At 43.3% G+C, this 16,663-nt stretch overlaps 1 protein-coding gene across 1 annotated transcript in view; it reads right to left on the reverse strand.

The window, feature by feature from the left end:
• The window catches only part of Bcl2 (BCL2 apoptosis regulator), a 169,359-nt gene that overhangs the window by 150,545 nt on the left and 2,151 nt on the right, over nucleotides 1-16,663 (reverse strand). The window lies entirely within an intron of this gene.

The following is a 16,663-nucleotide window of genomic DNA, read 5'->3' on the forward strand; positions in this document are numbered from 1 at the left end:
CCACGTAGGCAGCTGGGGGTGTCCCTGTGACACTTGCATATAGACCTGTAATGTCTACACAGCCAGCTGCCCTTTCAGTGTTCATCTATTCTAAATGTGCCTGTGCTAAACATGTCCGCCCAGTGCTGGTCATGCATGCCCACTTCCCTCAAATGCCGTGCGCGACCTTTGTGAGCGTGCCTTGGAAACACCTTCCAGGCTATTTGCTATGAACGGCTGTTCTTAATTCCTCAGACTGATCAGGCTGTTCAGCACCTGAATCTGGACACTTGTCCCCCTTCTGTGCCCTTCCTGCTTTCCTTTTCCCACTAAACAGTGAAGTCAGCGATACTGTCCTCAGGGAAGTGTCTGGTGGCTCCCTCCCTCGCTGTCCATGGTGCACAGCAAGAACTTAGTATTTGGGTCGTCCTGTCTTTAATTTTGTGACCTTTCAGTTCCACCTTTGCCATATTCTGGTCATTCTGACCGTTTGCCCTTCCTAAGCTTGGCAGGCACCTCTCCAAATGTCTATCTACATGTGGTGTCTTTTTGGATTCTCCATGGCAAACCCCAGGTCATATGGCCGTTCTGTTTCTACTTGAAGGTTCATACCAACTCTCCACTCTCCAGAGTGAGGTAGGAAAGAGGAAGACTAGATCTGGCCAGCCAGTGCTGCCTTAAGTCTGCTACTGCTTTCCTTCTCTTTCATGGAGAGTTGGAATCATTTTACTAAGTGAATTTTTCAGATGGCTGAAGCCTAAACTTTCAAAAAATGTTAACCATTTAGAATGGAGCTCTTTCTGCAAATCATTACCCACTTCTCCTTGATTCTCTAAGTAGTGCTGTGAGAAATTCCCCTATCTGGGACAAAAAGGAACCCTGGGGCCCTAGAGTCTGCTCCACACAGAGAGGTGCAGAAGACCATGCTGTTCAGCATCCAGTTTGCTCTTCACAGCACAGAGATATCTAATGTGGGATTCTTCTCTGTATGCTATTAATATGTTTTATTGCCATTGGTTAATAAAAAAGCTGCTTTTGGCCAATAGCTGAACAGAATAAAGCCAGACGGGAAATCCAAACAGAGATGGAGAGAGAGAGAGAGAGAGAGAGAGAGAGAGAGAGAGAGAGAGAGAGAGAGAGAGAGAGAGAGAGAATAGGTGGAGTCAGGGCAACACCATGTAATTGCCGAAGGAGACCGATGTGCCAGAACCTAGCCGGCAAACCAAGAGTCTCGTGGTAAAATATATAATAATAGAAATGGGTTAATTAAAATGTAAGAGCTAGCTAGAAATACACTTAAGCTTTTGGCCAAACAGCATTGTATAGTTTTTGTGTGATTATTTCAAGTCTGGACAGCCTCCGCCTACAGACATAAGTCTTGATTGACAACTTGCTTGTGTTGAGAAGTGCCTAGGTTTTTATTAAATCACACCTCTAGCATTTCCACAAACAATCTTAGCATGAGGGTTCTGACCTCACCAGTGTTTGCATCCATTGATGGGTTGAAGCCTTGAACGTGCTGTTGGAAGGTAGTGAAAAGTTGGTCTGGCTAAAGGAAGCAGATCACTGAGGGCATGTCTTTGAAAGGATAGCTTGCCAGAACCTCTTCGTGTCTCTATTCTGCTTCCTGTCACATGGTAAATAGCTTTATCCTCCTCTCCCCTGCTGCCACGATGTCCTACCTCTCCATCAGCCCGGAACCAGTGGGGTTAAGAACAAGAACCTCAATTCTCTGAACCTGACAAATAAAACTATCTACCCCCCACCTTTAGTTATTTCTGTTAGACAGCTGGCCACACTGACAGGAAAAACACCATCAGATTTTTAAACAACTGTTCTAATAATTTTCAGGCCTCCATTATTTAAGTCAGTTTTAATGTGATATATTTGCTGTCATAATTCGCTAATTGGAAAAATCAACATTTAATCTTGAAAGAAAGGTCTTTTAAGTACAAATTGGTTAAAACATTATTCTGCCTTGACAAGGACTGGTATTCTGATATGTGCTGCATTATGGGTAAGCAAAACATGTTGCCTATAGAAGGACAAGCGTTGTGTGATTCCACAGCTGTACAGAGCTGGAAGAGCAGCCCCTGAGAGGGAAGGAGAGTCATCTGGGGACCATGGAGGTTCTAGTGATGGCTAATGGCGACAACTGTGCACCACTGAAAACACTATTGTTAAAATAGGCTGGGGGTACAGCTCAGGGGGAGCCTTGCTCAGTGTGCTGCTTTGGGTGAGAACACCTCCCTCCCAGTGGTTCATTAGCTACCCTAGAAGGATTCGGCGGTATGGTCTAGCTGTAGTAGGTGTGGCCTTGTTGGAGGATCCGGATGTAAGCTCCCAGCTACTGCTCCAGCTCTATGCCTGTCCGCTGCTGCCACACTCCCTACCATGATGATAATGGACTCTCTAGAAGTGTAAGCAAGATCCCAATTAATTATTTCATTTCTAAGGGTTGCTGTGTAGTGGTGTCTATCAGAGCAGTACAACAGTTACCAAGACACTTCTTGTACTTGAAGCTTCTGGTTCAATATGCAGGACCACAAAAACAAGTAAAATATGATTTTTAGCTAAGCATTTAGCTAATATGATTTTAGGCTAGCATGGTGAGTCATGCCTATTACCTGAGATATAAAGACATGAAGTACAGTTTTGAATACCAGGTAAGTTCTAGAACAGCCTAAGGTACAGAGTAAAAACCTGTCTCAAAACAACAAAAAGTGGTAAAATTGGTAAATGTTGTGTACACACATGCCTATTTCTTAGCAAGTTGACTGGGAAATGGTGGCTGAGTCCTTGGTAGCCCGAGACATAAGTGTTAGCAACAAACCCCACTGTTGTGTGGAGTGGCCGCCAGTCAGCAGAGATCTCGGGTGCGTTTTGTAGCTGGGAAAGTCTTGTACTCACAAATTACAGTTTTGTGAACAAAAGATGCTACTTCTCAGGGTCATTAGGAAGAATCCCGAGAATTGAGGTCAAAGGGGCAGGGCTTTCTCTTTCTCACACAGAAACTAAACTCTTCCTCTGTCTTCAAGCTACACTTGTTACACAAAATCTACTAAAAGCACAAAGATATTGATGGTGTGAATTCACTGGGATATTAGGGGTTAAAAATACAGCAGCCTTTTCAACTACACTGTTGAGTTGTTCCTCATAAATTAAGCGCTGGTCCATAAACAAGAATAAACAGTTGGCGTGTTCAGTCATTTACCCCAGAGGTCGGGCTGAGCTGTCTTGCCTAATGAAAGGTTACTATTTTCCCTGGACCCGAATAACGCTTTCTCTTCCCCTTTTCTTTCACTTCTTATGAAATAGTATGCTGTCTGCTCTCAAAGGTTGTTAATATGTTATACCTGGAAAAATATTTAAGTTTGTATTCATCTATTCTTTTCTAAAATGCTCAACACATGTGATTCTTCTTTTTTACTTGAGTTTTACATTCTGCATGTGAACTTGAAGTTATTTAAATATTTCACTCATCTATGCTCAATAATGAAGAAATATATCAACTAATAAAAATAGAGAAGAAAGAGACATTTGGCCAGGTGTGGTGGCTCTTACCTTTAATCCTAGTACCTGGGAGGCAGAGGCAGGCATATCTCTGTGAGTCTGAGGCCAGCCTGGTCTATATGACAAGGTTCAGACTAACAGAGCTGTACATCAAGACCTCATCTCAAACAAAACAAACAATAGCAAAAACATTTAATAAGGAAGTAGGAAGAGTTTCCTTTCTAGTCAGAATTTGTTGTCTACATTTCTTTGAAGAAAGGAGTTTCCTGGCTCATGTTGGATTCCCCCTTAGCCCTGTTAAGTCAACACACACCGTGTATCCCGCTCAAGAGTTACTATGGAAAACTGTCCTGTTCTGGGCTGAAACACCCACATTAAAATGCAGGCATGGAAACAGCATCTTGGCTGAAGGTGGGTTTGGTTCCGAGTAGAACGAAATTTACAGCGAACTCTAAAAAGAGATACAACATCATCCTGTAAACTTGAGCAACGTATCATTCCATCCCTGAACTCTGGAAAAAACCACAAAGGTCAGGCCTAAAATAGGAACGACCGGGGAGACAGGAGCACAGCGGATGTGCGGCCACAGACCTTCCCACCTTTCTATTAAAGGCATTAGGCAGGTTACAATTGGCTGGTGAAGTCACTGCCTGGATCAGGAACAGTACTGGGGGTGTTCTCATTCTGAACATGCTGGCCCTTGGGAGCACGCGGCAGTCAAAGCAAGGGTGACCACTTATTTTTCCAAAAGCTACACAGATACTGGAGCCAGAGAAGAAAGAAACAGGAAAGACTCCCTTAAAAGCTTCAGTTTTCTTAGCTATGAAAGACTGTTTAGAACCCAGATTGCATCTCCTTGTAACTGAAATACAGGTGACTGAGTGGCTTCTTAAAGAAAATAAAACACAAACAGAACCCCACATGTATCAATTTGTCATTTTAATTGGTCTCTGTTTAAACGTTTAAATTTTTCTTTATGTTCCAGGGCATTAATTACCAGTGGGGTTGCCTGAATGTAAGAGCCGGGCTTGCTGAGAAGTGGGACAAGTCACTTGGCTTTCTGTGGGTATGATGCTGCTTCCCACTCTAGGGCGTGTCTCATGTTAAACCTGGAGTCTGGCACTTAAGGGGTTTCAATAAATGCTTGTCTCCTTCCTTCCCGCTTCTTAAAGCCCAGGCCATTGGCCAGTGCTGCAGTAAATACAAAGGGGAGAGAAGAATCGGAGATTCCTAAGTGGAGAGGTGCTCAAAGTACATGATCCAAAAATAGTATCTCTAATTAATGCCGTAGAGCAACTGGCTTCAAACCGACGGTAGATGCAAGGACAGAGCACTAAATTTGGTGCTGGTGAACAAAAGCGTTCATCCTTTGCTGTGTGCACTGCAGCAATGCCCCCACGACACCCGAGTTCACCCTCACACAGCCTTTGTCCCTCTGCGGCCCTCCCCCTGTTCTGCTAGCTCCCCAGTTACTGCTCGGATGGCCCCATGCTGTAGGACTCAAGGGGTGGAGAACGAGCCTTGACTACTGGGTTTTCTGTGACAGTTCTGCCTGGTACACAATTTGTTTTGCTTTGTCGTTTGAGACAAGGTCTCACTGTGTGACTCTGACTGTTCTGAGCTCACTCTCTAAACCAGGCTGACCAACCTCAAAACAAAAGAGACCTGTATGCCTTTGCTTCTCTCAAGTACTGGGATTAAGGGTCTGTACCACAAGACCAGGCTGAACTTTAACTGCCTTCAATCCTCCAGTCCCAGGCTCTTGAGTGCTGGGATTGCAGACATGAGTTACCACACCCGACAGTAAGAACTGTTTGCCACAGTCTGGCGAGAACCCTCACTGGGCAAGCACTCCGGTCCTGCGCTAAGCCCATGCATGCTTGCTGAGTGAGCGGTCAGCGTGCACTTCAGCGTGACCCTAAGGATTAAAGCGTCACCATTTTTTTTTTAATTTAATGAATGTTTGCCCATTTTTTACTATTTACCTAGAAGGAGCCCATTTTTAAAAGTAAATAAAAGAGCACAATTGCTGGTTATGTAGTGACAACCAGGAGCTGTCATCTTAGTAATCACCGGGTTCCACTCTGTGTTGACAGGGTGGGTGGGTAGTTTACAGTATTGTATCATGGGGTATTGCAGATGTCTCCAATTAGTCTTTTAGGACTGTTTTTTTTATTTTTGTTTTTGTTTCGAGACAGGGTTTCTCTGTAGCTTTGGAGCCTGTCCTGGGTCCAGCTCTGTAGACCAGGCTGGCCTCCACCTCACAGAGATCCACCTGCCTCTGCCTTCTGAGTGTGGGGATTAAAGGCGTGCGCCACCACTGCCCGGCAGGACTGTTCTTTTAGGAGCTACATGTCCAAGACCGCCTGGCTCATAAGTCCCCACAGGGTCTTGAGTTCATGTATGAACATCAAATGGGAAACACGTAGATTTCCCTCTGCAGCAAGCACAAAATATACTTTACAAGCACAGAATCATGGGAGGGGAAATAACCAGAAGCAAGAGACTGAATTTTATTGTGTGCTTGTGTGTGTGTGTGTGTTTGGCATACATTTTATCATTAAGCCACATTTTAATTTTTTTGAATTTTTCTCAATAGGGAGCAGTAGAGAATACAAAATTTCAGAATTAAATAGGTTTGATCAAATTCCTGTTGAGCAATCTGGTGTCTTAGGAGGCAGGTGGGTTTCCTGGATGCCAAGAGCACCACCTCCCTAGCTTCCTGCTTCTAAAGCACTACTGGAAGGCATCTCTGGAGATGCAGGAAGTGTGAGTCTGGAATCCACAGGGAAGGCAGACTGCTGTACCTGCCTTTCTTAGGCCCACACGGGGACTCCACAGAACAGTTTTGGTACCGGTTTCACCTGAGGAAAGATTCTATGACAGCTGCCTTTCATAACTGAACTTTCTTCAAAGAAAAGTTTCTTAACAGACCTTTTAAGGGTTATTCCATTGTGAATTGTAGCCATAGAAGACAATGTCGGTTTAAGAGAGTGAGCTGGGGGACGGGTGGACTCATAAACAACTAAACACTCACCACGGTGTTCTGGAAATAGTTACGAGGGAAGCCACAACAGCGCAAAAAGAAACTGAGTAATATTTGAAGTGTTTAGCACACCGCCACATCTTCCTAGATAACCCCTGCCTCCCACCCCGCTCCTAACACAAAACAGTCTGTTCCTGGCATCCACACTGCCGTTCCCTAGGGCAGGCACAGGGTCTCCCACTGCCCATTCATTCCTGCCTGGTCTCAGCAGCACCAGCTGCCGGAAGGTCTCAGACTGGTCGGTGTGGCGTGTTCCCAGCATTCTCCCTCTGATCGCACTGCCCGGTGTTCTCGGCTCCAGCCAGGCTGTACTCTTCAGTCCCCACACCCTGTGTCAGCTGCTCACACACTGCCCTCTTCATTAGGCTGACTATGCTCCTCCTTCAGGCTGGGAACCTCTTTCTGGCCTAACAAACGCCTCTGCCGTGCCGGGCCCCCTCCTCCCTCAGCTCTGGCTGATTCTGGAGTCCTACAAGCCACGGAATGAACTTCAGACCACCTTGCTCCAGACCCGGCCTATATATTTGTGCTATCATTTACATCAATATGACACATTCCCCATAGGCCCACATTTTTTACTTTATTATTTGATGTGTGTATGAATGCTTTGCCTGCCTATATGTTTGTGTACCACCTGCAAGCCTAGTGCCGAAAGAAGCCCAGCGAGGGCATCAGACCGACTGGAACAGGAATTAAAGACAGTTGTTGGCCACCATGTGGGTGCTAGGAATCAAGCCAAGTTCTTCTGGAAGGGTAAGCTAGTGCTCTTAACCACAAAGTCGTCTCTTCAGTCTCAGGCTCACATTTTAAACGCTTAGTCCCTATCTGAAAACTTGAGCAGGTGGACCCTAGTTAGAGGAAGTCGATAATATGGGCCAGCTCTTGGGGTTATCTCATCCCGGCCCACACCCCCATCGGTTAAGACTGGCATCCACCACATACTCTCCACACCCAAGCACCCGGGGCCAAGCAATCACAAACCGAACCCTCTAAAACCATGAGCTCCAAATTTCTGTCTCCCTGTGTCATTTCTGTTATACAAACATAATTAATACAGTACACTGTGAAGAAGTCATATAAATTCACAGTCGATTTACTGTTCTGTGTTCAGTAATTGTATGACCAATTAAAAATTGTTCACTTAAAGCCAGATGTAAAACTGCAAGTTGGTCCTTAACAACGACAACCAGGGCAGTCCTTTCCAACATTTTACCGTACCAAACATGCAGAGGTTTCAAGACAAAGTCAAATGTTTCCATCCACATTACCCCTCCCCTCAATTCCCATGTTTTTAAACCAGTAATTTACTCATTGGTCATGCCCTTGAAATACTCCTCACAAAAGGCATTTTCAGATTCCAATGACATGGACTTTCATCAGTTAATATTTAATCAAGCCAAATATTAAACACTCACATTCACCAGATAAAGCTGCTGATTTGCAGTGACAGCTTGTGTTATTCTCACACACAGGCCAAGCATGAAACAGAAAACTAATAACCCTTAACTGTATCCTCAAAGTATCATTTATGGGAAAGAAAACTACATTCAAAGAGAACTTTTGCAATGGCTGTCATTGCATCCCCTGTGCTGCAAGCTGTTGCAGAGCAGGGGAGCTCATTTTCTCACGGATGTGGACAAGCTCCACATCTCTCTGTCAGTGGATGTATTCATTAAGAAGGAATCTGGCAGCTGCTCAGGGGACAGATAGTTTGGAGACCAGGCCAATTATCTGGGTGTCCTTTATAATTTGAAGTTTCTGAATTCACTCAAAGATAAGCCACTTGAAGAGGGGCTGGCAATGGAAACGAGGCACAGATGGCCATAGAAGAAGGCAGGGAGGGGGTGGGGAGACAGAAGAGAATTTGTTTGTGGTTTCATTCATGGGGACAAATCTGCAAGTTGACACATCCGTCGCTTTAAAAGCCCCTGGAGAAGCATGGTCAACCTTCATTACAAGTAAACAAATCATATGATCTTTCTCAAGCGGATGACACACGATGAGCAGCAAGGCTTTACCCTGGCATTATGCCAGAGATGAGGGCTCTCAGAACCACAGATAGGCTGTGAGACTGTTTGAACCAGAACACAAATGTAGCCAACGCTACTGGGCTAACAGTGTTATTGGTGACTGCCCTGTTGCTCTTCCTATTGGTCAGTGTCTTTAGAAATGAAATCTTAAGTCTCTCATCTTCCTTGACCTGAACTGACTTCCAGCTTCAGCAGGCTGCTTGAATTTATCGGAGAAGATCTTTTATCTTCATGGCTTCATTCCAATTCTCTTAATATCTGAGCTACACACTGATAGAGCTAAAATCCACCTTGCTCCTTCTGTGAGAACCTTCCTTTAATGATAAGGTGATGAATAATCTCATACATCAAGACCTTCAAGTCTGGGGTAGATCTGAAACAGGAGAGGACAAGGAAAGAAGGTACAGGCCTGTATTCTGTGCGCACAACACTTTGTATAAACAGAATGTGACCACCAGCAACGTCAGCACTGGAAGAATAATATCTGATGAACGTATAATGCAAAATCAAGAAATTCTATCTTTATGATATACTCTCTTAATTTGAAGAAAAAATAACAAGGAAACCATTGGTATGCTTTCTTCTTTTGTGTCTAATAAATATTAATTAACAAGTAGAATGTGACAGTTGGGCACAGATCACTCGTTAAGAGACTAAGACAACACTATCTGATTAGAATAACTTAAACACCCAAAGTGCCCTTAACATATAATTTTATTAATTCATTCATTTCATAAACCGACTCTTTATTAGAAAACACTTATTGCTTATATATGCAAGATTCCATCTTGAATTTAATAGGATAAATCAGTTCACACAGAAGTTCAGAGACTCCCAAAGTCCCTTGAATTTAGATCACAAATGGAGGCCTACACAGCCAGCAGGCAACACTAGTTAAGCTCATGTTCAATTACTGTTTGTGAGTGGGAAGGCAAACTCAGAAAAGCAAACCTTTGGGCTGATCCTGAAGACTGCTGGGAAAAGCTGATGTGTGAGCAACAGTAACCAAAAATGGCGGATGCAGCAGTAGTACTCAGGGCAACTTTGGTGAATGAGGGGAGCAATGGGGCTCCCCTAAACCACATAGCTTAGGCATAAAGGCAGGTAATTTTTCCCTTGAGTGTCTGATCCTTAGGTCTCTCTGCTTACTTGGCTCTTCCACTTGAATGAGGGCCCAAGATGAAAGAGACTAAAGTCAAACTCACTACATTTACCTGTCATGAAAAGCAGGTTGCCCTTCTCTAGAAGACTGGCTTTTGTTTTGTTTTGTTTTGTTTAGCCAGGGGTATACACCTCGAGTCCCCTAATTCTTCTTGTCCTTCATTCTTCACAGAACCCCAAGTTTTTGTCCTGTCTTCACAAGTCCCATCTACCCAGCCTTTTACACACCCCCATTCCCATTAATGTGGTTCATACTCCTACCTGGTCTCTCTGGTCTAGCCTCAACCATCATCAGTCTTCTCAACATCCACACCCTGCTCTGTCTCAGGATCCTTTCAACATCTGTCAAGTTAACTACACCTCTCTTCGTTTGGGAAGAAAAGCTCTTCCCGCGATGTGCGTGATGCTTGAATCGAACCAGATCTCCCAGTTCTCTAGAGGCCTCACACATCCACCCGCTTGACAGCTCCGGGTCCCACTGCCTTAAACATTCCCTCCCCATCTCTCTGTTTCAAAACTGTCCCCCACATGGAACGCTCTATGTCCCATGAGGTTCCTTCTAACTCTGTCAGCTAAAATGACAAGGACTGTGGCTACTTCAGATTTGCCCTAGCCTGAATGTCTGTTCTTTAAAACACTTACTAAACAAACACCTAGCACTGAGCTTTTTATATTTAGAGTCCAATAAATGTTTTTCTCTGTGAAAACAAAGAGGTTAGTATGTATGTTTTCCTAAATAACAACATCCTTTAAATCCTTGTACGCCCACCACTATCCCAGATACTGGGAACACAACATTACAGTTCATGGCAGCCATTCATTTCTCTTAATGTTTTCTCAGATAAGTACTCTTGTGCTGTTGCCATTTCAATGTTCAGTAAGTGGCCCTGCTTCTATATACTTATAATTTTGTTATAAAATACTTTCAAACCTCTTCTCTGTGTTTTCAGTGAAAAAAAAAAGAAGAAAAAGAAGAAGAAAAAATGCCAGTAAGAATCCAGAAAGGAAATACCTAGGGACAGCTCTGGAGCTTTGAACTTAGAAGTGCCAAAGCTACCATCCTGTATGGAACTATTAAGTGATAAATCAGCATGTACAGTTGATGATACAGTTCGCAGTTGACATTATTTCTATCCTACCGGTAATAAGGATGTGCATTATATACTAGATAAGTATGGAATTAAGAGAACTAACAATTTCTCCCATCTTCCTTTGAAAATTTCAAATGTAGCTGAGAGGGGAAGGGTTGGCTGCAATTCAGTTTCAGACTTCATAACATAGATATAAAATTCACCATGCTGCAAAGCACAAGTCTGGGCTATCTACTATGAAAGCTGGACAGAGACAGCAAAACGCAAGCCGCAACGCAGACCTTATGTGGGGTGCTACCCATTAACACCTGGGAACTCTCCATCATTCTTTTACAGCCGAACTGTGTTTTTGATAGCTTAAAATAGAGAAATATAGTAATTGGAACTGTCACAAGAGAAGACAGATTGGCCTCAATGGGAAAAAAATCCCCCTTTGAAAAATTAAAGCTGCTCCTGACACAGTGGGCTCTCCAGTTGTTTTCAGGAGACGTAATAAAGAGCAGAGGGAGTCAGTCATAAGCTTCTGACTCATGTGCTGAAACCCCAGAGAGCAGATTATTAACTAAAAAGGGAATACTTTCTAGTCCCAAAATCTAAAAGGCAAAACAAACAGCAGCAGAGAAATGCAACGCTTCCTGATCATTCGCTGTTGAAGTCTGTGCACCACATGCGATGTGCAAAGGCAGTGGGGCTCACTTCCATGGTCAACACCCTCAGGGAATGTGCTGGATCACCCAAGCACAGCACCCACGGAGCCAAACCAAGTGTCCATGGCAGCACAGCAGTGAGGTTCCCTTTCAAACACGTTGGAGGGTGGGTTTGGGGAAGCAGTCTTTACAATAGGTTACCTACTTTGGGTAGTCAAGGCATATGAAAAGCTCAATAGTCCACTGGAATTGCCCACAGCAGGGATCCCAGCAAGTAAGAACTATGCCAGTTGATGCTCTTGTCTGCTTGGAGGTGGAAGTCATGATCTCTGGAGGGGAGGAACAGCACCTGTCAAACAGAATCCTTGCCTGCCTCGCTGCCTGTGGCAAGATCAGGCTCTGGTGAACTGTACAGCGGCTTTAGGGAAATTTCACTACTTCTACCTCCTGGAAGACTCTAGATGCAATGCCATATTCTCCATGTGATTCTACCCTTCAAGTGCTGTATGGTGAGAAGGAGCTATACCCGGGGTACCTGTGAGAAGACAGAGAACCCCACTGGAGGTCAGTGCTGGTACTACACACAACTGGCCCTGTCAGAAGCGTCACCTGCAGAAGACCTTATGAGAAGGAAAAGAACCGTTTCATGGTAAAACTTTCCCCATCCGCATTTAAGGAAAGAGGCCCACGGGTACCATTTGTTGTTGCTAAGGAACGCAGTGAGAGTGGAGTACAAATTCCTGTAAATTGTGCATCACGTTTCAGAAGAGAAACATCTGATAACAGCATAGTACTAGGACTGAAACCAAAGCAAAAAAGGCTGGGGCTGGGGGTGGGAGGGAGTCTCTAGTCTGGTTCAAAATGTTCTTCTGTCTTTCTGGGTATGAGAAAGAATTATTGAAGACATTTCTTCAAAATACTGTGTTCTAATTAGACCAATCTTTGATTGTCTTTTCCTTAAAACACTTTAATGAAATTCTTTAAAGCTGTAGTCTACTCAATGTTCATAAACAGTGTTTAGTGGGTTGCTGCTTAAAAAGGGACCTCCCCAACCTTTCAGTTCTCTTAACCCTCTATCTATGTGGAACAGTTTCTTTAATTATCTGCATTTGGTCCCTTATTTAAATCAGCCCAATGCACACATGAACAAGCATTTAACTAGAAACAACTTTAAGTTCAAGCTGAAGCACATGCAAAACAACATATTTGTCTTTTTCTTTCTAAGTCCAGGTTCTTGCTTATAGGGCTCTTGGTCACTACACGTTCACTAAGACACAGGAATACCTAGCCTGTGATTTATACAGGTTAGGTTAGCTTCCCTTCCCCGATGCCCAACCTAATCTAGGGCCTGGCATACATGAAACTTGACATCTTGTCTGCTGGAAACCCAGTCCTTGAACAGTTTCTCACCTGCTTAGCCGTTAAGTACACATGTTTGAATTAAGCCAAGACTAACGAAAGACACACTTCATAGGGATCTGAACTCACTGAGTGGTCTCACTGAGTTGTCTGAGGGGCCAGGGTGACCAGATTGGAAGGTTACTGACATACCTGAAAAAGGTAATATATCAGATTACCTTAAAAAGGCTGAGCAGAATCTTTGACTCCCAAGAAGCCTCTGGGGTGGGGGGACTTCATACTTGTATACAACAAAGACAGTGTTGTTTTCCTGTACAAATGCACCTGCTTTGCTAGCCTGCTACGTGACACAGAAGTGAGGTGCTGCACCGTGTGGGAGACCCTCTGCAGTGACAACTCAGAGACCCACCCATGCATTTCTCGTGTGGATTCAGCATCCCTCCAAGACACAAAACAGGACAAGGGCAAGAAGAAGAGGAAAAATTTTAAAAAGAACGACAAGAATTGGGTTTGTTTCCCCCCACCCCGTCTGTGGACTTCTGTTATGTGATAGGTAACTGTGGCCTATGGCGTTTAAACAATATGACATGTACCAGCTCAATCAAGGTTGTTAAAGCGAACAATCTGCTCCTTTTAGAAAGCACAACTGAAAGAATAGGACGCACCGAAGAAATGGTTTCAGTGGGTACTGAATAGCAGCAAAAACTCCAACACAGAAAAAACAACCGAGTGAACTCTTGTGTATGAAGTTCCAGAAAGAGCACATGACCCAAAACTCTAAGACCAATAACATGAGGGTTTTGTTTTTTTTTTTGTACAAAATAAATTATTGAAAGTGGTCATGGGATTCCTAGCAGTCAGAGATACACAGTTTCCCAAGGAAAGCTCATCAGGGAATGTATTATTTAAGACTGGATCATCATAATGCTATTTTTAATCATATCATTTTGCTGCCAAAATTGGCCATGGCAGTTGATAGTGGCCACGAGAAAAATGGTGTTCTTTCATGTAGTTCACCCACTGTCACGAGAAGGGCAATGCTTTCAGTTAGTCAAATGTTTTGGTGGATGTGAACTGTATTCAGAAAGGGGAAACTTCTTACTAACTACCTAATTAAAAGGAAGCTGATATCTACTGGGTACACAGAAATGAGTTTCCCTTTAGTTGGCAAAGAAAAGCTACCTCACTTTAACGAGGCCAATGCAAATGCAAATGTCAACGCAAACTCGTTGCGTTCATCACCGTGATGAACATTCTTGAGAGCAGCAGAGCTGCGATTATTTAACTTCTCTCACCCTCCCCCCATTCTCTGCTTCTTCTGGGGGTCAGATTGCTGCAGTGGGCATCTGGGAAACAAGATTCCAGGCAACATTCTGCAGCACGTGGACCACGGGAAAGAGGTCTACAGAATCTGTCACAAGATTGATCCTTCAAAAAACAAAACAAAACAAAAACAAACAAAGAAACAAAAAACCCACCCACATCTGGAAAGCATCAGGCATGGCAGCCAGCAGCTCTGACTTTAATGCACAGAGAAACCTAAGGTTCTGACTCAGTGGCACTACACTAGAGCCTCAGAGTCTCCACCCAAGAAGGTCCCAGGTCTCATTTTCTAGAATAGTTGCCAGCTCCTTTTTCTAACTTTCTTGCCTTTCTCTGGACAGCATGCAAGCCCTATTCAGATCTGGGTATAAGCCATATTCTGCCTTATATCCAATTATTTCTTTACTCTTTACTTAATTTGCAGGTTCTGGGATTCTCTAGCAGGAGCTGGTCCTTCCAAGGACTGTTTTCTCTGTAATGAAATATAAAACACAGTCTTCCCCAGTGTTGGAGTACTCTGCCTTTGAAGCAGAAGACAAAAAGTAATTTCAAGTCTAAAGTGTCTGTAAATGACCATGGGAAGTTATTCCCACCATTCCCATCATTTTCTCACATCAAGAAAACAGGCTGTCTGCTGAAACTTAGCTATTGTTATTAAAACATCACCACAATGTGCAACATACTAGAGATACAAGTAAGGTTAAAGGGAAATGTATATGCTAAATGCCTAAAACAAAAATTCAAGTTAATAAGACACATTTGAAACCATAGGCTGATAGACCAATCACTACAAACTCTCAATTGCTACCACTTTTATTCCAAAATGTTTACATGGGATTCTATTTTCTGATACATAGTCTTTTCTTGCCAATTCTGTTCTTTTCCGGCATAGTCATCCATTTATGGTCGCTCTGGAAACTATTAGACATTTTCTTTTACCATCAGCCATTTGTGGTTCTCTGTGACTTATGTTTGCTATAAGAGGCTTTGTCAAAAAAAGTTTTTATCATCTCTTCCAGTATGCCATTGTGGTTTGGCTTCATAACATGAAGTCTATGCATTTATCAACCTCAGATACCTGTGGACCACGAAGATAGGCCCTACAACAAAAACTTGATGACGAACACAGAAAAAAGAAACCTCAGTCATCTGCCTCGTCAACACACTGCAACCTGACAACAGAGGTCAGGCTGCATCTGAAGCTCCCCCAGAAGCAGAAGGTCCTGCTTCCCACAGCTTTAGCCTGATAGTCAAGACCACACACTTACTGCCTTGAGTTTCCTTCAAGAAGAGAGAAACAGATTGATTTTTTCATAAAAATATAAAATAACAAAACCATTAAATTGTTTTACTTTGGCTTTAGAAGGCTTCTTCTGGAGCCTGAAGTCCCCATTACAGAGGCTGAACTACCAGCCACCTACTTAACTAAACATCTAACAAGCACAGTTTCCATCCTTCAGCCAGTTCTCACAGCATCGCCAACAATCTGATCATGTAAGATGCCAACAAATGAGAGATTCACAAAGGACGTGAATTTCAGGCAGGTAAACTTGGATATTTCAGTTAATTTTACTTTTAAGTCTTAAACTGTGCCAACAATATTTTGTCAACCTTGGCCAAATAAGATCAGATGTTCACATCAATCATCTATTTTTCTTGGCTTTTTCTGTTTGGGGGCCCATAAATATTAGCACATCTTGCAAACTGTAGTAAAAACATAGTGTGTTTCTAGATATTTGATTCACTTGCAGTCAATTATAGACTCTTTGCTCCTGTTAGTTGCTATAAAAAGTTAGTCGTTCTCCTGAGACTATCCAAGGTAAGACTAAAATGAAAATCTTTTTCATTAAAACAAAGTTTTAAAAAATGTCAGACAATGATTGCTGATTTTTTTTGTAACTTAATTATTTTAGGTATAACAAGCCTGAGTCTGCTCCCTACGCCCCTGTCCGGAACCAGGAAAAAGCTTAAATGTCATGGTAAAATAATGGAAGTTTGATTTCCCAAGATATCAGAAAATTATCACTCCATAGATGCTCATCAAGGCTATGGATACCAATAATTTCAACTTAAGTCAGGCCAGACACTCCACAGCTAGCTGTTATTATTTCTTCCGCAGACACCCTAGATGCAAGTCCACTCAGCAGTGGAGATCACAAAACAATGTAGATTGTATGTAGAGATAAGTAAAGGATGGTAAAATGGATGTAAGCTTCCGAATCATGTGTGAGTTACAGCGCGCACTCTGGAGCCCCTGCAGACTAGCCGACAGAAAGGGCACCCACAGCCTGTCCTTCAGGGTGCACACACACCATGCCCAGTGGGACTCTGGCGCAGACTGGAGTCCACAAACATCCATGCATGCCAGCTCACCTTTTTACAAGCTTAGCTATAATTTCCAGGAAAGGGGGCTGTATTGTTTTTCTTTGGGAAAATGTTCCCAAGTGAGTCAGAAAAGGTATGCCTGCGTCCTCTGGTGGAGCCTGTTTGACTAGTTGGACCCTCTCAGTCATT

This window comes from Chionomys nivalis, chromosome 5, assembly GCF_950005125.1.
Source record: "Chionomys nivalis chromosome 5, mChiNiv1.1, whole genome shotgun sequence".
Classification (NCBI taxonomy): Eukaryota; Metazoa; Chordata; class Mammalia; order Rodentia; family Cricetidae; genus Chionomys; species Chionomys nivalis.